Source organism: Panthera leo, chromosome A2, assembly GCF_018350215.1.
Source record: "Panthera leo isolate Ple1 chromosome A2, P.leo_Ple1_pat1.1, whole genome shotgun sequence".
Classification (NCBI taxonomy): domain Eukaryota; kingdom Metazoa; phylum Chordata; class Mammalia; order Carnivora; family Felidae; genus Panthera; species Panthera leo.
Window position 1 is genome coordinate 73227492 of NC_056680.1, and position 24276 is coordinate 73251767.

Here is a 24276-nt window from a genome sequence, read left to right on the forward strand (position 1 = left end):
TAAAAAAATTTTTTTTTAATGTTTATTTATTATTTTCATAGAGAGAGACAGCATGAGCAGGGGAGGGGCAGAGAGAGAGGGAGACACAGAATCTGAAGCAGGCTCCAGGCTCTGAGCTGTCAGCACAGAGCTGGACGCTGGGCTCGAACCCAGGAGCTGTGGGATCATGACCTGAGCTGAAGTCGATTGCTTAACCAACAGAGCTACCCAGGTGCCCCTCTGACTGGTAAAAGTTCTTAATGAGAGATTCTTTGTCAATAAAGAGATTAAATGAATCATTTACTTCCCCTCCTATTTCAATAGTGCATTAAAAGTTTATGATCACCAGAAGTTCAGTTCCTATCAAACCATTACTAATCACATGTAGGTAGAGGCCAAATTAGTGACTCACTCTCAGAATATAAAGTATTTCATACAACAACTCACCCATGGCACTCCCTATCTGCATTAACAGTATCTGCTCAATAAAAAATTCCAAGGAATTTATTATAAAATTAACAATTTCAGAAGAATTAGAATATACCTGACCAAGGAAACAAGATACACTATTCCTTTTTGAAAGAGTTTTTTTTTTTTTTTTTTAAGACTACTTAGGTTTATTACCAGGCACAAATAACAATATTGGTATATTTTTCCAGCCATTTATTTTATTTTATTTTTTAATTAAAAAAATTTTTTTTTAATTTTTTTTTTAACATTTATTTATTTTTGAGACAGAGAGAGACAGAGCATGAACGGGGGAGGGTCAGAGAGAGAGGGAGACACAGAATCTGAAACAGGCTCCAGACTCTGAGCAGTCAGCACAGAGCCCGACGCGGGGCTTGAACTCACATACCGCGAGATCATGACCTGAGCCGAAGTCAGATGCTTAACTGACTGAGCCACCCAGGCGCCCCTTTTTTTTCTTTTTTAACATCTTTTTTTTATTTTTATTTTTTAACGTTTATTTATTTTTGAGACAGAGAGAGACACACAGCATGAACGGGGGAGGGTCAGAGAGAGGGAGACACAGAATCTGAAACAGGCTCCAGGCTCTGAGCTGTAGGCACAGAGCCCGACGCGGGGCTTGAACTCATGGACCACGAGATCATGACTTGAGCCGAAGTCGGCCGCTTAACTGACTGAGCCACCCAGGCGTCCCCCCAAAATTTTTTTTCTTAATGTTTATTTGTTTTTGAGACAGAGAGAGAACATGAATGGGGGAGGGTCAGAGACAGAGAGGGAGACACAGAATCCGAAGCAGGCTCCAGGCTCTGAGCTGTCAGCACAGAGCCTGACGCGGGGCTCTAACTCACAGACAGTGAGATCATGACCTAAGCCACAGTCGGAAGCTCAACCGACTGAGCCACCCAGGCGCCCCAATTTTTCCAGCCATTTAAATAAAGCACAGGTATTATCAATAGTGTTTAATGCTCCAGAGTATGGAAAAAGCTTCCAAATCCTCCTCAGAGAGCTAGCTTAACATTCATAAAGTTCTAACAAAGAGATAATAAAGGAAATGTAGATTAACTGATCTATCATGTGAATACAGTGCAAAAATTCTAAATAAAAAATGTTACCATATAGAATCCAGCATATTAAAAGAATAAACCAAAGTGACCAAGTAGAATTCAACCAGATATTGTAAGAATAGCTTTATATTTTAAGAAGTCAATAGAATTCCTCAAATTGATAGAAGAAAATAATCATATTATTATCTGTATAAAGCCTATACTATTTGTAAAATCCAAAGTCTGCTGCTCATAAAAACCTTAATAAAGTAGAAATTTATTGGTACTCACTTAATATAGAAACTGGCTACCTTAAAGCCCACACCCTAAAAGTATCATTGTGCTTCATAAAATAAAAGCATTTCCATTAATGCTTTTTTCAGGAATAAGAATGTCCACTATCACCACTCTTTGGCATTGTTCTGGAAGTGGCATCTGATGACATCAGAAAGAGAAATAAGGAGCAAATGATCATTATTAACTGATAATACGATTTCATACTTAGGCCAAAGGAATCAACTGCAAAATTGCTATCAAAAAGAGATTTCAAAGGGTAAATGGTTCTATACCAAATATGTTGTATAAAGAATGAATTTCTTTTCAAATAAACGGTTAGAATGTATAATGGAAGAAGGGGCCAAAGCAATTAAATGGGGGAAATGACAATCTTTTCAACAAATAGTCCTGGAAAAATTGCATAAACCTTAGGAGGAAAAGAACCTCTACTCATTTCTCACCCTGTGCCAAAAAATTAATTTGATATGTATGATAGACTCAAATGTAAAGCTAACATATAGTCTTCAAAAAACAGAAAAGTATCTTTGAGACTCTGAGGGAAAAAAAGATTTTTTAGAGAGGACACAAAAAATATGAAGTACAAAAGAAAGAACTGAAAAACTGGACTATCAAAACTAAAATCCTCTACTCATCAAAAGGGACTGATGAGAAAATTAAAAGGTAAGCCACAGGCTGGGAGAAAATATTGTCAAAGGACTTGCATCCAAAATATATAAATAACTCTAACAAATTAATAATAAAAATATAAGCAACCCAGGGGTACCTGAGTGGCTCAGTTGGTTAAGCCTCCGACTTTGGCTCAGGTCATGATCTCGCAGTTCGTGGGTTCGAGCCCTGCATCGGGCTCTATGCTGACAGCTCAGAGCCTGGAGCCTGCTTCAGATTCTGTGTCTCCCTCTCTCTCTGCCCCTCCCCTACTTGTGCTCTGTCTCTCTCTCTCTCAAAAATAAATAAACATTAAAAAATATATATATATAAACAACCCAATAAAAACTGGGCAAAATACTTGAGCTTCATAAACACTTCATAAAAGATATTTCTTTGTCCAAAAAGTTCATAAAAAGTTGCTCAATATCAGAAGGACATTCAAATGAAAGTCACAAGGATACACTACTTTATGCCCACTACAATAGCTAAAATTAGACTCCACATTGAATGTAGGAAAGGATGTTGAACTTTTAGAACTCTCATGCCTTGCTGGTGGGAGTATAAAAATGGTATAATCATTCTGAAAAATGGCAATTTCTCAAAAAGGTAAACATAACACATACCCTATAACCCAAAGTTCTCCTACATTTTACTCAAGTGATATGAAAACATCTGTCCACAAAAATACTTGTACAAGAATGTTCATAGTTTTCTTCACAGTAGCCAAAAAGTGGAAACCAAATGTCTAACAACAACAACAACAATATATACAGAGAGTGGAAGAAAAGACTCGATTTACAAGAGCACTCACAAAGAGTACATAACAGAGAATGAAATGAACACAAACTGTGTAAGATATACATGAAGACAATTAAATAATGTATTTAGGTAACTTTATAAAGGGTGACTCAAATAAATGAAGATAGATCTTGTTTTGGGGCAAGAAGATTGTACACTGGTAACAAAATTTTGATAATAAAAGACTATTAACTTTTAATATACGAAAATGTATTCACAATAAAAAAACACCACCACTGAATCAAAAGACTAAGGACCTGATTTAGGAGTCATCTGATCTATCTTCTAGAGTTTTCTTTACCCTGAAATTTGTGAAGGTAATTTTTTTTAAGTTTATTTATTTTGAGAGAGAGAGAGAGAGAGAGAGAGAGAACGAGCAGAGAGAGTGCAAGCAGGGGAGGGGCAGAGACAGGATCCCAAGCTGTCAGCATAGAGCCCAACACAGGGCTTGAACTCAGGAACCATGAGATCATGACCTGAGCCAAAACCAAGAGTTGGACGCTTATTATCTCATTGAGCCACCCAGATGTCCCTGTGAAGGTAATTTCTGATGTTGAAAACTGGCTTTTTTTTGAAAGGCAGTTTGGTATACATACAATAAAATCATCTTTTCAATGAGTTTTGATAAATGTAGTCAAGTGACCACTACCACAGTCAAGATCCCTAACGTTTCCATCACCCCTAAAATGTACTTCTGACCCCCCTGCAGTCAATATCCCCCCATGACCCCATCCCTTGGCAGCCATTGATCCAATTTCAGTTCCTATTGTCTTTTTCAGAATGTTATATAAATTGATCATATTGTACGTAGCTTTTTGTGCCTGGTTTCTTTTACTCAGCTATGGCTTCTGAGATACATCCATATTGTTATACATGTACCAGAAGTGCATATACCTTTTTTTTTTTAACGTTGGATGGTATTCAACTGTCTGGAAATAGCACAATTTGGTTACCTATTCACATTTATTTGGGTTATTTCATTTAAAAAATTTTAAAGATGAAGAAGCTATACACATTCATATACAAGTCTCTGTGTGTGTGTGTGTGTGTGTGTGTGTGTGTGTGTGTGTGTGTATCCCCCCCCCCCCTCCTCCGCCTCACTGCGCACTTCTTTTGGGTAAATACCTAAGAGTGGGATTGCTAAACTGCATGGTACGTTTGTTTAAATATGTTTTCCAAGTGGTGTACCTTTCTGCATTTCCACTAACAAGTAGGCGATTTCCAGTTGCTTTACATAGGGTACTGTCATCATCTAGGCAGTCTAGGACATCAGCATTAGTATTTCATTGTGGTTGTAATTTGCACTTTCCTAATTACTAACCATGTTAAGCATCCTTTCATGTGGTTATCTGCCATCTATATAGGTCTTTGGTGTTCAAATCTTTTGCCCATTTAAAAAAAAATTTTTTTTAGTGAGTTGTAAGAGTTCTTTATATTTTCTGGAACAAAATTTTTTTTTTACCAGAAAATATTTTCTCCTAGTCTGTGGCTTATCTTTTCATTTTCTTTACATGTTTTTTGAAGAGAAGCTTTTATTTTGGCGAAGTCCAATTTATCACAGTTTTGTTTCATGCTTTTGGAATCCCAATAAATCTTTGACAAATTTTAAGTGACAAAAAAACTATTGTTTTTAATATTTATAAACAAAACTTTATTAATTAGTCATTATTAAAAAGAGAAGGTGGAAGGAAGTCCAGGTGAAACAACGTTAATAGCAACTGACACCCTAAAGTCTTCCTTCATTTTGAAGAATACAATTAAGCTCTATATGAGCAGCATTCAAAGTTAGAAAGTCCCTGCAACACTGTTTTATTTTTGAGATGGAACAACATAATATTTTCCAACTATTCAAGCTTCACTGAATAACAAGAACACAAAATTATAATAAAGACTGAACTAAGGAAAGTAATACTATTTTAAGGTTACAGTAGCTGGAAACTGCTTAAAGATGGCTTAACATTTTGCCTTGTCTGAATAGTAAAAGTTATTTACATGACTTGCCCGACACGTTGTCAGATATCAAAGCACAGACCTAAAATCACAAAGGCTTGAATTACTTTATCTCCTTGGGCGTCAGCTTGTTTGTAAAGCCAATGTTAACATGAATAAAACAGCGTATGTACGATAAGCATCTTTTTATTTAGTTTTAAATGTTTATTTTTGAGAGAGAGAAACAGACAGAAAGTGCACATGTGAGCAAGGGAGAGGCAGAGAGAGATGGGGACAGAGGATCCGAAGCAGGCGCTGTGCTAAAAGCAGACAGCCTGAACCACGAGATCATCACCTGAACTGCCCCTACGCATCTTTTTAGAAGATAGTACCTTTAATGCAGCATATATTCAGCCCCCATTCAGGGCAAAATTACTAACAGCAGCACAAAGGTAAAACCCTTGCCACAGTTAAAACTAACAAAAATTTTCTAGAACAAATGAGGAAGTGATGGCTAAGCGAAGACTTGAAAGACAAAGCAATAGTAGACCAGGTGAACCTGGGAGCCATGGTTGGAGATAAAGCTGTAAGAAGTAAAAAGGGCCAGAAACAGAACCTTATGTACCAGGAATGTAATGATTTTTGTCCTCAAAGCAGTGGAGAACCACCAGGAGTTTTTAAGCGAGAGACTATGACTCAGAAGGGAGAACAGCTAGAAGCCTACAGGGCCATGGTGACTTGAGTGTGGACTAGGGAGGTGCTGATGAATTCAAGAGACACTAAGGGAAAAGACTCAACCAATATGGGGACCTATTAGATGTGTGGGGTGAAGGAGAGGGGAAGTTCAAGCCAAATTACTTAACTCTCTGACTAGAGTGGATGGACATGGGTAAGGAAAAGAAGAAGCAACAGCCTTTTGTGGGGTAAGGGTAGGTGGTGAGAAGAGTTCATGCAAGGAAATGATGGAAATCACTTTAATAGTTCAAAATAATTTAAAAATTGAATCTAAGATTGTATAGCTGAAATATAAGAGGTTTTCTCACTCTGGCCCCAGTAGTTTTGTTAGCACATTATGACTTGATTTCAGTAATGCCGAGAAATAAGTAACAGGGTGAAACCCGAAAGGTAAAAGAGTAAAAAAAACCTATAAACTACTATCGATGGCTATTTTCACATTTGTCTTTTAACCCCTAAGTGTGCTTTTAAAATAAGATTATGTACTTTAGAAAAACATTAAATTGTTAATACTTATAAAGAATATACATTTTGCTTCTATATTCCTATGCTAACTCTGGGAGGATAAATAACAGTAACCATTTGAATTGTGAAACATGTGAATATGTTCCTTAATTGAAAATTAAATAAATTAAATGTTTTTACTCAATTTACCAGGTACAAAACTGCATGAAGAAATAATACTCAGAGTCTGGATGCTTAGTGATCTAAAAAAAAAGTATAATTTGGATAAGTTATACCTGCTTTAGGTTCTACTGTGTATGAGCTATAAATTAGTGTATATACACTCTCAGTTTCTTCTTGATATATTTAGGAACTTCATATTGTCTATGAAAGCTTTGCTAATTAAAAAAAATGCAACCAGAAAAAATAATTGAACTAATCCTGTCTGAATTATCCAGCTTAAAAATTATTCAACTAAGTAAGGCTTAGATCAAACTTAGACATTAGAAGAAATATTGACAAAAAGTTTAACAGTAAACAGTCATAAGCACATAAAATATATTTTTTAAATATTTATTTTGAGAGACAGAGAGAGAGAGAGAGAGTACATGCATCTGTGCAAGCAGCTAGGGGTAGAGAGAGGGAGAGAGAGCATCTCAAGCAGGGATAGCATAGAGCCCGACATAGGGCCTGAAACCACAAACCTCAAGATCATGACCTGATGATCAAGAGTCAGGCGCTCAACCGATGACGCCACCCAGGTGCCCCACTAGCACATGAAATATTTTTAAGGCATCAAAGTTTACATGAAGACATCTGTTAAATTCCACTTTTTAATGCATTTTTCACTAGTAAGTTAGCTCTCTCTTTGTAAAGTGGCTTCTCTGATCTTTTGGCTTATTATTTCGCTTCCTGTTTCTTTTTCCTATGCCCGTCTTCTGAGTCAACACAGAATTATTCAGAGTCAGGTATTGTGCTAGGCATTGGAGGGCAGGAGTGGGTGGGCACATAGGTAAGTCAGGATCCCCAACTTCAAGGATTTTACCATGAAGTACAGAGACATGGTGGGGAGGAGGTTAAGTTATAACACAAGTTTGCCTTCTGCATCCCTTTCCACTTAAGTCATACTTGTTTTTCTGTGTTGTTTTGTTGACCTCATAGCTGTAATTCTTAATGGCTATTTAGTATGTCATTTTGTGCATGTGCAGCAGTTCACTTACTGAGTCGTGTAAGACATGACAGCCGTTCAGAATTATTCAGTGTAACAATTAATGACCATCTATTTCTATGTTTAAAATGCTTTTCATGCTGTTTCCATAAGAAACAGAAATTGAATGAATGGATTGTTTAAGGTTTATCAGGCATAATGTCCAACTGCTTTTCAAAAGTTCTGTATAATTGTTCACAACATTCCTATTAGGCAATTGGTATTCTTTAAAAAAATCTGCTAATTACATATTAGGAAAAAGATCTCATTGTTATTTCTAATTCCATCTTTGATTACAGGAGGAGGGTGAATTTTTTTCTATGTATTTGGTTATTTTGTGAATTGTTAATTCATAATTGTTAATTCATTTATAATTCCAAGTCACCACTGACTAGGCTTTCTTTCCTCTAGCTTCCCCAGTCCACCACAGCAGGTTTCCTCCAGTGGTGGAGAGATCTACTTCCCATTACAGATCTGGAGAAGTCAAAGACTCCATGTTCACTGTCATTTTAATGGGTGTGTTTCCTTCAACGTTCGTGGGCAAGGAACAGGTCGACAGGTTGGATTCTTCTTCAAATATCAAAACAAGGAGAGTTTACCATGTGTCACTAACACTTTCACTGCAACTCCTAATCCTCCTCAGGCTGAGAGTTTAAAAAGAAACTTTTTTCGAAAGCAGATTTCCAAAATTAGCATGGGAACCAATGTTGTTGCAGCATTTGTATGGGTAGGGTGTATGGGTAGGATGTCTAGTTGGCTCTTAATGCATACAATCATAATATCATGTCCTATCATCTCTTCTGCTCGGTTCCTCCTGAAAGCATAGATTCCTCTCGCAGCCTCTCCTCATGGGTATGCTGGACCGGGGCTTCCTCCACCCTGGCCCACCCATCAGTGCCATCTGTTTCCTGCCTTCTAAAACCTGGAAAGTCTCTGCTTTGCTCATGGCCATTCCATCTGCTCCTACTCTCAGTGCTTGTGAGTTTACAAATTTCTGTTTATAAATTTTATTTTCCTCTGTCATGTCACAGGAAGTTGGGGACACAGAGGAGTCAGTCTATTGGCTTTCAGTACAAATGAGTTAAAATCTTCAGTTGACTTATTTGGAATCCCAAATATTTCAAGTTCAGGAACTTCGAAAATCTCAACTAAAGAGTCTAGTTAAGATAAACCTCAGTTTTAAAGAATGCAATCAATTTTAAGTATTCAGTATCAATTATCAATTTTCAGTATCAATTTTAAGAATAAATAGGTTTCCTGATATAAGTGACCAAGTAATCACACAGAAAGAAAAAAAGAGGTCAGCCAGTGGTCTTCACTGCTATAGAAAAGTGTTGATATGATTTTTTTTTCTAATGTTTTCTTTATAGCATTGGGACAGCTTAGCTAAAACTAAGAATTTATAAAGGGACATATTGATCCGTCATGCTCTGCAAATTAAGTACTGAAACTATTTTTATAAATCAGTAACTTAAAGCTAAAGATGAACTCTACAGCAATAAAGAGAAATTCCCTTTGTACCAACTAATCTCCACAACAGCTCTATAATAGACCACTCGCTGAGTTTCTATTTTGTGGAAATACGGTAGCCAATTCTTTTCATTTATTTTTATTTGGAGGGGGGGTCTGCAGTAACTTTATTTTAAGAGAGAAACCAGGGTTCAATAAGTCTACATGATTGGAGCAGATAGTGGTTATCTTTCCAAAGGGTGAAGCCTGAGCCCAGTTGGCGGCACACAAAAGGTTAAAACCAGAGCCCAGATACCCTCTTTCCTGACTCTGCCCTGCATTGCCCACTCGTGACGTGAGATGAGACACTGCACAACTGCACTGAATGAAGTTAAGGGGTCCAACTGGGCAGAGGCAACATCCCGTCTGGAGACAATCACTAAAGAGGATGCTGAAATCCAGTGCAGTTACCTCTTCCATGCTATTCTTTGATAAGGAAAGTGAGGGTATGGGATGAGAAGTAAATTATGCACTTCTTCAAATAAGTCAATCCTATAGGATGGGGCTGACAGTCCATCAAGCAGCAGAATAGGATGAAAATCTAGGCTAGTTATAGATCTCTGTGCCTCAGGAAAAGAACAGCAATAATAAGGGAGAAGAGAGCAACATCAAAATGTCTGAAAGTATTAAAAAGAAAGGCCTTTTTTCTTTTTCTTTACTTTTTTTTTTTTTTTTTTTTTTTACATTTACTTATTTTTGAGAGACAGAGAGAGACAGCATGAGCAGGGGAGGGACAGAAAGGGAGGGACACACAGAATCAGAAGCAGGCTCCTGGCTCCGAGCTGTCAGCACAGAGCCCCATGCGGGGCTCGAACCCACGACCCATGAGATCACGACCTGAGTCGAAGTCGGACGCTTAACTGACTGAGCCACCCAGGCGCCCCTTATTTTTCTTAAATAAGACAGGAAACAACATCTTTTATTTTCCTCACTGCAGCGGCAGCAGTTCATGAAACACGGTTTCTGGAACGAGGTCTGTTGATAAGCTTGTCCCATCACCAGAGGACAAACACAGGGCTGACTGCTCATGTTAGAACTAGGTCTTCCCACAATGCCTCTTGTAGGTGCTCTTCTCATTCTAGAGCTACAGAGGTGCCCCCAACACCAAAAGGTGCTTCTGTTAAAGCTCCTGATCTATTGCACTGGCGTGATCGACAGGTTTTTTGGGGGCTCTATCTTGCACATGTACACTCTTTTGGAACACTGGAATTAAAGGATGAGCAGGAGTTTGGTTTTGAGCCACAAAGTTTCAGACACCAGCCACAGATGCCTCTGCCCCATTTCACTACATGTTCTTTTCTGAAAAACACATTCAATGGTTGAGTGTTAAGTACTGTGGTTGAAAGAAATGACTTGCTCACCACCATCCACCCTCCTTCTTCCTCTGTGTGAATCTCACAACCACAGAGGCTGTAGACAGGAAGGTGGTCTTTGTTCCCTCTAACCAGGGAAATTACTTGGTGACCTAGTAAGTGGCATGGACAAGGTAGTCCACGTTGCCTGAGGTGATCATTTGTCAGGGAGATGGAGAACTCCTCGGTCAGCCTCTCCACCTGCTCGAGCTTTAGTCCTGTGAAACCAAACATGCCCATCTGGTCAGCAATGTGCTACCAGTTGTGGCAGGAGCCCTCCTTCTTGAGGAGGGAGACCAGCTGAGTCTGCACGCTAATGACGTGGTTGGCCATGCCTTTTACTTCCTGCAACCATGGTTACTGCAGGTCAGGGCTGGTCAGGATGGTCGAGGCAATCCGTGCTCCACTGATTGGAAGGTTGGAATGCACCAGACAGATCAAAATCTTCAACCGTGACCCCACCCTGTAGGCTTCATCAGCATCTTTCCCGACTACAGTGAACGCTCCCACACACTCACCAAATAAGCCATGTTCTTGGTATAGGATTAGCAGAGACAAACATGAATGCCCTGTTCAGTGAAGTGCATACAGCCCAGGCATCCTTGTTGCCATCATCCCTGGCAAAGCCTTGGTAAATAGGCCATGTCGAGGAATGCAAAGAGATTGTTTTTCTTCACCACTGTTGCTCTATCCTTCCAATGCTTGGGGCAAGAGTCCTCTTCCGTGGGGCTGTGGGCACGGGTATGCAGGAGAAGGACGCTTTGCTGTGGCATTTTCGAAACGTCCTCTTTAGCGCCTGTGAAGTCAAAGCTGCACGTCTTGGGGTTAGAGTACTGATTAACCATGTAGCCGCAGGCCAGTGTCCCTGAAGATGGGCGTGTGATTTCCTCAGAAGCGTTCGGGCAGAAAGGCAGCTCAGCTGAACTTAAAAAAAATCTTTGCAGAAAACTGGCTCCAATCTTCAAGGCCCCAGTTTCAGAAACAGTCTGCATGGTGACATACCAGTTACTTTTCAACGTTTTGCTGTTCTCACCCAGGGCTAGTTCTGCAGGTGCCTCACAAAATTCAGCAAGTCTCACAATGGGAAGGTATTCTTTGTCAAATACTTTGCAGCAATCTGGGCCTCTGCCTTCCAGACACTAGGGAGCACAGAAGGCTTTCCATTATCATCTCAGTAGGCACCAACTCCCAGACTGATCTGTTTGCTGTTGGTGTTTCTCTTAAAGGCTCCTGTGACTCCCAGGATGGGATCTGGGAGCCCCATCTCCATACGGGTCCACCAGGAGCCGGCTCTGCCAGAGGCCACAGTGGTGAGGCCTGGGTGGAAGGTGGTAGCGACCCTGGACAGGACACAGCCAGAGAACAGCAGGGCCAGGGCAGGTGGCAAGAAGGCAGTGGGTAACTGCAAGGCAGAGTGGAGGGCCAGCTGCCGGTTCTTTTTAAATAGCAACAGGGAGCCATTCAAAACAGAGAAAGAAAGAAAACACGAACTAGTAACCTTTGAAATTCTGACTTGCTCTTGTGTGCGGCATCACACATCCATCCATTCACATTAAGCATTTGGTACGTACTCTGTGCGGTTTACTGTAGACGTATGGCACAGCAAAATGACAGGAAATATCACGGTTTTTAATTAAAAACTCTAACAACGAATATAGAAAATAGACTAAGCTTATGTTTATTTCTTTCTTTGTGTATATAACTCAAGGCTTTATTTTTATTTTTATTTAAATTCTACTTAGTTGGGGCGCCTGGGTGGCTCAGGTGGTTAAGCATCCGACTTCGGTTCAGGTCATGATCTCACGGTTCGTGGGTTCAAGCTCCGTGTCGGGCTCTGGGCTGACAGCTCAGAGCCTGGAGCCTGCTTCGAATTCTGTGTCTCTGTCTCTCTCTGCCCCTCCCCAACTCATGCTCTGTCCCTCTCTGCCTCTCAAAAATAAAGAACCATAATTAAAAAAAAAAAAAAGAAAAGAAAAGAAAGAAAAAAAGACTTGGAAATTCCTTGAAAATCATGAAAACATCCTTTAGCACCTAGATTTTCCTTCCAAAGATTGAGTACTGATAAATCTTAATTTGAGATTTGATCATATCTTACAGTTAAAAATGACTAATTTGTTGAGTCATGAAAATAAAGTTTCAGTTCATGACTATATAATTGACTATATGAAAAACATACCGGTCTGTATAAAAGAACTTGTACATTAAAAGAAAAACAACCTGAAGGGAAGATTCTCTCACAGGTGTTTTAGTAGGTGTATGCGCTAGAGTCATCTGGGGAACTTTTGAAAAATGCACTTACCCAGGACCCATGCATGAAGATCCTCACTGAACGAGCTAGGATGCGGACAGTGTATATTGTAAAAGGCTGACCTGATCATTCTAATTTGTATCTTGGTTAAGAATCATCACTCCATATTATCATAAAGTTGAACTACATAAAACTGCCAACATTAGATTTCTTTTTTTACTTAGAAATCAGCAATTTCATATGATTCATTTATTTTATTATTTTTTAAAATGAACTTTATTAAAAAAATTTTTTTTAATGTTTATTTATTTTTGAGACACAATGCGAGTGGGGAAGGGCAGAGAGAGAGGGAGACACAGAATCCAAAGCTGGCTCCAGGCTCTGAGCTGTCAGCACAGAGCCCAACGTGAGGCTTGAACTCACGAACCGCAAGATCATGAGCCAAGCCAAAGTCGGACACTTAACTGACTGAGACAGGCAGGCACCTCATGACTCATTCAATAGATAGTGGCCTAAGACTAAAAACAGCTAACATTTACTGAACATACTACTTTGTACCAGGCACTAAGTTTTGTGCACCTGTTGTTGCCAGTTTTATAACACTAGCCAAGAAGTGGGCAAAGACATCCCCAGACTTTGTGTGGGGAAGTGAGGGAGAAAGAGAGGCAGTTGAGAAGGGGAGGAGGTGAGTCAGGGATGATACCACAGAGCAAATCATCATTGTATTTGGAATAAAGACCACTGGGGTTCTCGATGGATCGATGGAGGCAGAAGAGACCAGACAACAGTAATTTAAAACAAGTCCCTGGGACACCTGGGTGGCTCAGTTGGTTGAGCATCCAACTCTTGATCTGGCGCAGGTCACGATCCCAGCATTATGGGATCGAGCTCCACGTCAGGCTCCGTGCTGAGCATGGAGCCTTCTTAAGATTCTCTTTCTCCCTCTGCCCCTCTCTTGAGCTCATACTCTCTCTCTAAAGTTAAGAAATTAAATTAAATAAATAAAACAAGTCCCACATACAGCAACTGCCTATGTGGCCAAGGAAAGGGACAAGACTCCTTGGTCATTTCCAATACATCTAACAGGCAGAACATGGAACAGAGTGTATGTCAAATTACTCTAAGCGGGAGTGGGTGGATGGTGAATGACAGTGGGTATCAGGGGTTCATTGGGGATAGTCATGGCTCATCAGGGACGGTTGGGAATCATAGGCTGGGAAGTAGACCCACACACAGGTAAGCTTTCAATCTCTTCAAACTGTATCACCAAAAGCCAACCATACATTTAAAATTAAAACATTAAACATGTGCACCTAAATGCAAAATAGGGGTTAGAAGCAAAGGTGTTGCAGCTCATTATCACTTAAGGTTACAGGCTTCAGCACAGACGACAATTTGATGCTCAAAGAGATAACATTCGGAAGGTCCAGGCTCCACAGAAAGTGAGATTTACCCAGGGATTTCATCCAGTAAAATATCTCCCTCAGTATACTAGCCTCTTTCTTCCAATTTTACACGTGATAGGATTTTAACAAATTATTTTCATTTTTACCTAGAAGTTTCACTGCAAGATGTTTTTTAAATCAAATAAACATAATGCAACTGAAGAACCACAGAAGGAAGTCTTAAAATATTCTTAATCCTCTCATTTTTCATAAAAGGAAATAAGGGCTAGAGAAGAGTTAAGTCATTTGCAAGAAATTCCACAGAAAGTTGTGGTAGAGTTAAAACTAGGAACTGACCCAGGACGGTATGATCCCGCAGAATCTACGTATCTGTGCCAGTGCAGTTAGAGCAGGCGTACAATCACTGTGTACTCACAAATGACTTTAGAAGCCAGTATCCCATATCCTCATTCTCTTGCTCTATCCCAAAACCCGGAGTTCAATTCAAGGGATGGGCTGAGCATGTTTATTAGTAACTGGTACCCACTTACAGGCTTCCACAGTCACCAATCCATCATACTGGATGACTGAGTTCAAGTAACCTCCTGAAGGACTGGTCTCATGTGATCTAGAAATTTCATGTTATGCCAGCTGTTGAAAAACATGGTCTGGGTTAGGCAGTGGCCGGTGCTGTATGACGACACAGAAACTTGTTCCAGTAAACCCTCTTTAACAACAAAGGATCCTGTTTCCAGATAACTGGCTGCTGCTCAGAAATCACATTTCTTCCTTTCTGGGTTCTTGCCATCTCTTGCTATCAGGAGATGATATCAAGAATCAATAGTGCCTTACAGAGAGTCATAACTAATTCCAAATTAGTGAACCTTGACTCAAAAGGTTTGAAAGGAAGAAAAATAAAATAGTAAAACCTCTTACAGGCCATTTTACAAGATTTCCTACTGAAAACCAGCAAGGATGAATAGATGAAGCCTGTATTTAGTTCCAGTAGACTAAATTCTTAAGCCTAAATATAGTTGTCATTCACATAAACCCAAGAAGCAGAAACAGGAAAGTTCAGGTAGTTCTGAACTTTGAATTACTAGTTCTATTTCAGTTGAAAGGATGCAATTATAATGTATAAAGCTTGGGAATACATTTAAGATACTGGAATAAGAGTTTTGACCCTGCCACCCCAAAAATTATGTATTAACTAAAATACCAAAGGGACTCAACGCCCCTTATTGTTAATAATGTCTGCCTTTTTATGTAACTATAACCTATCACAATAAAAAGTGAAATTAGTTTGACATGGCTTAGCTAAAATTCTTCAAAGACTCCGTAAGTGCTCTTAGGTTGAAATCTAAATTCTATAACATTGTCTCCTTATACCATGTGCCCCTGATCCCTTTTTTATGCTTCTCCCCTCAAACTTTATATATCTTAATCCTATGCATTTTCCAATTTCTACTAGTGAAGTATGTGTGGACATTTGGGGGAGTTTGGGTGAGGGGGGAGTATGGATTAAACAATAACAAAGTAGGTCGTAGGTAGTTGAACAATGATACCGAGGAAAGATTAATAGGCCCTGTAGGAACTGGCATGACACAGGACTTGAAGCAAAAGATATACTTGAAGCGAGTTTACAATGATCACATGTTCTGAATACTATGTCCAGATCTACTTATCATTTTTTAAGTAAAACAATAAAACAGGGATTATAGTATGAAGAAAAGATTAACAAGTAGGAAAAGAAAAATTTTAGTGATCAAGTTTAACTACTGTTATTCTATAAAATTTTTAGAATTTTATGTGTAACAGCTTTATTGAGGTGTAACATATAATAAACTGCACATATTTAAATATGACCCACCGTAATCCCCCCTAGCATTGCCACACCCCTTAATACATTGCTCTGTTTTCTATATAAATTAATTAGCATTTTCTATAGTTTCTAGAATTATGCAGTATGAACTCCATCAGGCTTCTTTCACTCCATGTAATTTTGAGATACATCCCTGTTGTTGCCTGTATCAGTAGCTCTTTTCCTTTTACTGCTGCACAGTAGTCCACTATACAGCGTTACTACAATTCGTTTATCCATTCATCTATTGGTGGACATCTGGGTTGTTTACAGTTTTTGACACCTGTTGACAAAGGTGTAAAAGTCAATGCAATAAAGAAAGGACAGTTTTGTGGTTTTGTTTTTTGTTTTTTAAGTATGCTCCATGCCCAGCTTGGAGCCCAATGTGGGGCTTGAACTCACAACCCTGAGATCAAGACCTGAGCTGAGATCAAGAGTTGGATGCTTAACTGAGCCATCAAGGTGCCCTCAGATAGTCTTTTCAACAATGATATTGGAACAATTAAGATATCCATATGCAAAAAAATGAACTGAGATCCATATTGCAAAACTTCTAGAAGAAAGCAGAGAGTTAGGCATATGACCTTGGATTAGGCATATGACCTTGAGTTAAGTAATGATTTCTTAGCTAGAATGCCAAAAGCAAAATCCACATAAGAACAAACTGATAAACTGGACTACCTCAAAGTTAAAAACTTCTGTTCTTTAAAAGACAGTTAAATAAACAATTACAATCATCGACTACATTCCCTACAATGTGCCTTTTATTCCTATGATTTATTCATTCCATAATGGTGACAGATGGCAACTATATTTGTGGTGAGCACAGCATAACATATAGACTTACTGAATCACTATATTATACCTGAAACTAATGTAACATTGTGCTGACTATATTCAAATAAAATCAGTTTTTAAAAACGTATTTTCTGCCTTCAAAAGATAAAAGTTAAGAAAATGAAAGGATAGAAAGGTCCCAGTGGAGAAGCTCAAGTCAACGTGGAATCTGAATATTCGAAATAGATGCAAAACTGTCTCAGCATGGCAGACAAGTAAGTGCACTGTTGTGGGTGATGGTGCCACTGGTAAAATGTGTCTCCTGATACCCTACCGGACACACTTCCATCTGAACATGTACCAACTGTTTTTGACAACTATGCAGTCATAGTTATGGTTGGTGGAGAGCCATATATTCTTGGACTTTTTGATGTAGCAGGGCAAGAGGATTATAACAGATTATGACCATTGAGTTATCCACAAACACATGTATCTCTAGTCTGTTTCTCACTCTTTTCTCTGTCCTCACTCAAAACGTGAAAGAAAAGTGGGTGCCTGAGATAATTCACCACTGTGCAAAGACTCCTTTCTTGCTTGCTGGGATCCAAACTGATCTCAGAGATAACCCCTCCACTACTGAGGAACTTTAAGAATCAGAGAGGCCTGTCACTGCAGAGACTGCTCGCAGGCTATCGAGTATATGGAGTGCTCTGAACTCATACAGCAATGCCTATGGAATGAACGTGTTTGAGGAAGCAATACTGGAGGGCCCACAGCCAGAACCGGAAAACCCGCAGGTGTATGCTGCTATGAACCTCTCTCCAGAGCCCTTTCTGCGCAGCTGGTGTCAGCATCATACTAAAAGCAATGTTTAAATCAAACTAAAGATGAAAAATTAAAATTTGTCTTTCCAATAATGACAAATGCCCTGCACTTAACCCACATGCGCTGGTGTGAGACAAGGCCCATAGGTATGGCCCCCTTGCCTCCCCTGATACTAGTTAATTCTGAGTGATTCTGTATTGTCAGAAAAGTGATAAGTACTAGTTTTTGTTCTGTTGTTTCCAAAAAAAAAAAAAAAAGTTTTCGTTGTTGTTTAAGAGAGAGGCCCGCTTGTGATGACTCTGTAACAACTAATTTGGGTTGCTGAAGCTTCTCCCCAGTTCCACTGTGGAGAGTAATCGGGGACATCTTGGTGGTATTTTTTCCTTTCCATTTTTAGGGTGTGTGCTTGTTTTGTTTTATTTAGTCTTTAAAAAAAAGTGTCATCAACCAGTGGACAGCCCTTAAGGGGAACAGGACAAAACTGATTCCACATTCCACTTCCTAGATCTAGTTTAGAAAACACGTCCCCAACCCCAGCCCCCACCACCCCACTGGTGCTCTTAGGAAGGTGTGTAGTAATGGCCTCATCAGGTAACACACTCCTTTTTGAGAGGTGACTCTTCTGCCTCCCCTTGGGTAGGTCCAGTATTTGATGAAACCCATAAAAGCAGGTGCTACCTGATCTGCCCCTCCTCTTTTCTGGGATGCACTTTACATGGGACTGTGACTTCCAAGGAGATTTGTCTGCCATTTGCTGAGCTTTTTTTTTTTAAGCTAATTTCTAACTTCTTTCACTGATAAATGAAGAAAAGTATTACATCCTTTGGGATATATCTAATGGATTGAGTTTATAATTTTAAAAAATATTTTTCCCCTTTCAAAAAGAAAATGAGAGGCGCCTGGCTGGCTCAGTGGGTAGAGCATGCGACTCTTGATCTCAGGGTTGTAAGATCGAGTCTCATGTTGGGTATAGAGAGTACTTAAAATCTGAAAGAAAGAAGGAAAGAAAGAAAGAAAGAAAGAAAGAAAGAAAGAAAGAAAGAAAGAAGAAAAGGGAAAGAAAGAAAGAAAGAAAGAAAAGAAAAGGGAAGGAAGGAAGGAAGGAAGGAAAGAAAGAAAGAAAGAAAGAAAGAAAGAAAAAAAATGGGAGAAAATGTTTCGAATTTAAAACAAAATACTGAGGAAAAGACAAAGGCAAATTCTGGCTCACTGGCAGGTTCTAATGATTTTTTCTGGTAAAAAGTGAATGGAGGTGCCTGGGTGGCTCAGTCAACTGCATGTCCAACTCTTGATTTTGGCTCAGGTCATGATCCCAGGGTCATGGGACTAAGCCCCGCACTGGGTTCTGAGCTGGCCTGCTTAAGATTCTCTCTCTCTCTCTCTCTCTCTCTCTCTCTCTCTGTCCTGTCCTCCATGCTTTCTCTCTCTTAAACAAACAAACAAACAAACAAACAAACAAAACCGTCTATAAGCTCCCAGGAAAAAGAATCAAACAGATCAGGAAAGAAGGTGGTAGAGATTGAGATAATTAAATTTAAATTGCTTCTTACTCTGTAAATGTACTTTTCAGCTATTTCTGAGATAACCAATTTAATGCATACTTGATACCATATTAAATCAGTGGTGAGAAAAGTTCTTGATCCATACAACTTGATCAAAACATTTTCAATGAAAACATTGTGGCCTAACAGGGTGATGTGAAATGTATGCATAAGGGTAAAGAAAGCTGTTTACACAGAACCTCTTCTGTGCAGCATTTCCAGCCTTCCAACTGCTCTCTGGGCCTGAGTGGCTACTTCCTTGGTGGTTCCAGAGCATTCTGGACAAAAGGTCTATCAATGGATCTCACCACACTAACTATCAGGGGCTTTTCAACAGCAAAGAGCTACCCCCCCCCCCCCGCCAGGTCTGTAATCCCAGTATCTAACAACAAATAACTGGTACATACACTTTCGAAAAAGAAACTAAACTCTAGAAAATGACTTTGGAGAACAAAGTAATTGGTAGTGGTAAAATCCTGAGACATTCCCCCAAGAAGAACAGGAACTCCAGTAAAGAACTGCTATGGACAGAACGGCTATGGAAGAACTGCTAAAGGAGAGTCGGCACAGGCAACAGAGTCGCGCTGCTCCCACATCTGATAATGCTATATTGTATTACTTGTAACTGCAATGTGTTATGCATTATGGACAAATTAAACCCTGGTCTCTGAAGCTAAGTTAGTTTCCCCAAGACTAATGTTCAAACAAAGCCTCCGAAAAAAAATAAAATGGAATAGTCAGAAATAATTCTAAATTTAGCAGACTCTTCATGCAATTTTCTTAATAGATTAATACAATCATGTCAATGTTACATAACATCTGACCTAAAGCAATTCAATCTTCTGATAATAAGGTCACTTACTAAGATCACTACAGCAAGTGGCAAATTTCTGCAAACATTTTTTGTTTCTTACCTTATATATGTATTATAAGATTTAGGAGTTTGGGGGGCAGTAGATGTGTTATGTTCATATATCCAACCCAAGAGGTTTATGTAAGATAAGTTTATGGTCACTGACCTATTTTTGCAAATTAACCAAGGACGTGAATATCCCAGTCCTTTTTGAGAACCTAATAAGGTTCTACAGATCCTCAACACAGAAGCCTCACCATGGCCCTATTTAAAAACAAATACAAATAGAATACACTTTATACCTGCAGTTATTACTTTTCTTGAATTTGTATGTGAATCATTAGTAAGAACTGATATTTGAAAAAAAAGGCTATCATAATAATCATGGCTGTGCACAGAGAAATTAATGACAAGGATATTTACTGTAACATCCATAATAATTAAGTGAAGAATTAAATTATGGATAGCCACAAAATGGGATTATAAAACAATTATAAAAATGATGCTGAGTACTGAATGGTCCTGGAATATGTTCACAAAATCTGTGAAAGCAGCTTACAAATAATATTCACGTATGAACTTTTATTTTATTTATTTATTTAACATTTATTTATTATTGAGGGACAGAGAGAGACAGAGCATGAGCATGGGCAGGGCAGAGAGAGGGAGAGACACAGAATCTGAAGCAGGCTCCAGGCTCTGAGCTGTCAGCACAAAGCCTGACGCTGGGCTCGAACTCACAAACTGCAAGGTCATGAACTGAGCTGAAGTCAGACGCTTAACTGACTGAGCCACCCAGGCGTCCCTCATGTATGAACTCTTGAAACAGATTATGTATTAGTAGAAACAGGAAAAACATCAGACTGCGAAATAAAATTTCAGAAAGAGAACTCTAAACAGGGGCGGCACATGAGAAATGTGTAATTTCCAGGGCTTTTTACTTATCTGAATTCCAGTGTTCTGCCATGTTACTTTTGTGATCAGAAAATAAAAAGCTTAGGAAAAAAGAAAAAGATATTTAAACAGTGTTTTTGTGGTGGGGCTTTAATACAATCAAACTGTCACTAATAGCTGCTGTGGACAGTTACGAAAACATTGGTATGCCCGGCAAAGCTGGAAGTACACAACATAACACACAATTTTGTAGACATTCAAGTGAGTCTGTGTAGTTAGCCTCCAAGATGTCTCCCAACAATCTCCACCTCCTGGTATTCACACCCTTCTGTAGTGTCTTCCTGTTATGTACCAGGGCTGACCTGTTTGACCATTACAATACAGTGGAAGTGACGGCATGTCACTTCTAGGATTAGGTTATAAAAGACTAAGGTTTCTGTCCTGGACACTCTCTCTCATCACTCCCTTTGGGGGGAACCATGTTGTGAGTAGTCCTGTGGACAGAAGTCCATGTGGCAAGGAACCGAAGCCTCCTGCTAACAACCACATGAGTGAGACGGGAAGCCAGCCTTCTAGACCTAGCCCAGTCTCAGATGACAGGAGTTCTGGCTGACACCTTGATTGTAGCTTCATGAGACTGAGTCAGAACCACACAGCTAAGCTGCTTCTGATTCCTGACCCACAGAAACTGTGAGATAATAAATGTTTGTTGTTTTAAGCCAATAAGATCGTGACAATTTCTAACACAGCAATAGCAGACTATATAGTTAGCTTACACCTTTGGAGAGCAGAGTCCTTCTAAGAACCCACCTTAGGAAAAAGCACCTAGGCTATAACCCATTTTGCTCTAAATTCAAAGTTCTGATTTCCTATCCGGTCTGACCTAAACCAGAAAAGGCATCTGAATACCTTTTACAAAATATTCAGTTCCTTAGATTTGCCTTCTACTTCCCTTCTCCCACTCATATTTCATCTCCTCTTTCAGTTACTATAAGTCTAGGGTTGACAAACCCCTTCTGCAAACAGCCAGATAGCAAATATCTTAGGCTTCTCTGCAGCAATCATGCAATCCTACGGCTACAGCTTGAAAGCAGCCATAGACAACATCTAAATAAATGGGCGCAGCTGCATTCCAACAAAACTTTATTTTAAAAACAGTCGGTAAGCTGAATTTGGCTCCAGAGCTGTGGCTTGCCAACCTGCTATAAATGAAAACTAGTAAGACCAATGTTTCCAACTCAGGCAGCAGATTCCGTTCCCTCTAGCCGACTCCATATATTGCTCCACAAAGCCCTGGCCCCCCAACCAATGCATCAATTTTGTTCCTCTTTACTGAATATACACGTTATTTCAACTATCTTAAAAGACAAAACAAAAACTCTCAATCCTGCTTCCATTTCTCCAGCTCAGTGTGTCTAAATTTGGTCCTCTCCTCCTCCCCTCTTAATCAGGCTTTTGTTAAGATCCTGGAATATCTTCACACTGTTAAGTCAAATCGTCAATTCTCAACCTTCATTATAGATGACCCAGATGATCACTCCCTTTTTCTTAAAATACTGTGTTTGATTTCCAGGACACCATAATCACTTGGCTTTCCTCAAATCTCTATGGCGCTCCCTTTCGATCCCCTTTGTTCTAAGTGTGGTGGACCTCAGGGTTCAACTTGAACCTCTTTTTTCTGTCTACGTTCATTCCTTCATAACCTCACTCAGTATACTTCAATAAGAGATGCCACCCAACTTTATACCTCCAGATTTCATCTCTCTCCTGAAGGCCAGACTCCCATTCAGCTGCCTCTGACAGCTTCAGCTGGTTGCATTCCAAATTTAACTGTCCCAATTCCAAACCGTCCAAAACTAAACTCCTAATTTCACCTACCTCAACCTGCCTCTCTCTCAGTTTTTCCTTTATCTTAGTAAACAGTAAACCCATTCTTTGAGTTGCTCAGGCCATACGAGTCATTTTTGCCTCCTCTTTCATAGCCCACATCTGATCTCCTGGCAAATCTGTAAGCTCTACCCTCAAAATGTATCTACTCCTGAGAAGAATTTCCATGTTACTCTGAATAACAATAACAGTCTTACAATGAAATGTAAGGTCCTAAGTTATCTTACCAGTCCTTCTACTAGAAGGGAAACACATGGCTCATTGCTTCACATTATTTAGGACTCCCCTGGGTAGAATAGAAGATTCATGGGCGCAGGGAATTTTTCTTTGTTTCCTGTTTGTTACAACTCCATTATTTTATATGGTACACAACACATAGTAGATACTTAATATTTGTTGAATAAATGAGTCAACTGTGAGAAGAGGCAAAAAATACTTTCTAAGGCAATAGAAAACTTATTGGTAAAATAAATTGTATGTTAATTTTTTTCTCACTTCCTACTTTCAAAGTATTTTTTAAACATAATCAAAGCCCCTGGTAACTTATGGCAGAAAGAAGACTAGCAACGAGTCAGTGGTCCTAGGTTGTACCACATACTACTAGCCTCTAGAGACTTCAGTTTTTCATTAATGACTGCACAAGGAGCCTTGGACCCTTTAAAATCAGTAAACAAAATTTTGCATCTGACTTCAGAGACTTATACAATGACAGATACTTTCCAAACCCACAGGCATTTGACCACAGCCTCTATAAAGGTGTGTTGACAGGGAAGTCTAACTTCCTGGAAAAAAATGTCCTGCTATACAGGAGAAGTGTCAGAGTAGCTGATAAGCTGGTGACACAGAAGTGAAACAAACACTTATTAAAGGGCTGAAAATGTCCAAGGCTTTATGTTAGATACAATTAACACTGGAAAGTAAATAGGAATTTTCTTTGTTTAGATTTTTGTAATAGACCGTGTAAATGAGCCCCCAAAATTATGTAGCATGTCCAAGGTCACACAACTAATAAATGGCTAAGCTAAAATTCAAATACAGGTCTATGAAATCCCAACCTACACTATTCCTAATGTATCATACACCAAAAGTTTTGGTTACAAGGACACAACATATCTGGGATGGCAACAGAAACTGATGGAATGTTTTGATCAGAGAGACAACTAACTGGGCTCTACGTCTAGCATATTTACAAAAATTATCTTCCTAGCTGAGTCACAGGTCACTATGAAGGATAATTCCAGAGTTCCCAGAATAAGCCCCATAAGGGCAGAGGTTATGTAGACTTCCTACTGGGAAGAATCCACTCCTAAACAAATAGGGATACTCAGTTATATTTCTTCATAAAAACTAATACATACTCCTACTTATTTTTCAAGGAAAGGAAGCTAAAATTTGTGGATGAATGCCCACCGTGTTCTAATATTTTGCAGTATTTATTAAAATGACCCTGTAAGGCAGGCATCAAATAGATGCAAAATACTAGACTCAAAAGACTGTGGAAGATATTACAAATCTTTGATATTAACAAGCTGATGTAAACAGAGCCCATCTGTTTCCAAGCGCTACTGCTCAGATCTATCTACTTGGATATTCACA

The 24276-nt window shown here is 39.2% G+C and overlaps 1 protein-coding gene and 2 pseudogenes across 2 annotated transcripts in view; 1 reads left to right on the top strand and 2 right to left on the bottom strand.

Annotated features, from left to right (window-relative positions):
- Window positions 1-24276, bottom strand: part of RALA (RAS like proto-oncogene A) — a 72785-nt gene that overhangs the window by 22948 nt on the left and 25561 nt on the right. The gene's annotated exons all lie outside the window — the stretch shown is intronic.
- Window positions 9937-11940, bottom strand: LOC122213146 (annotated as a pseudogene).
- On the top strand, window positions 13839-17574 carry LOC122213147 (annotated as a pseudogene).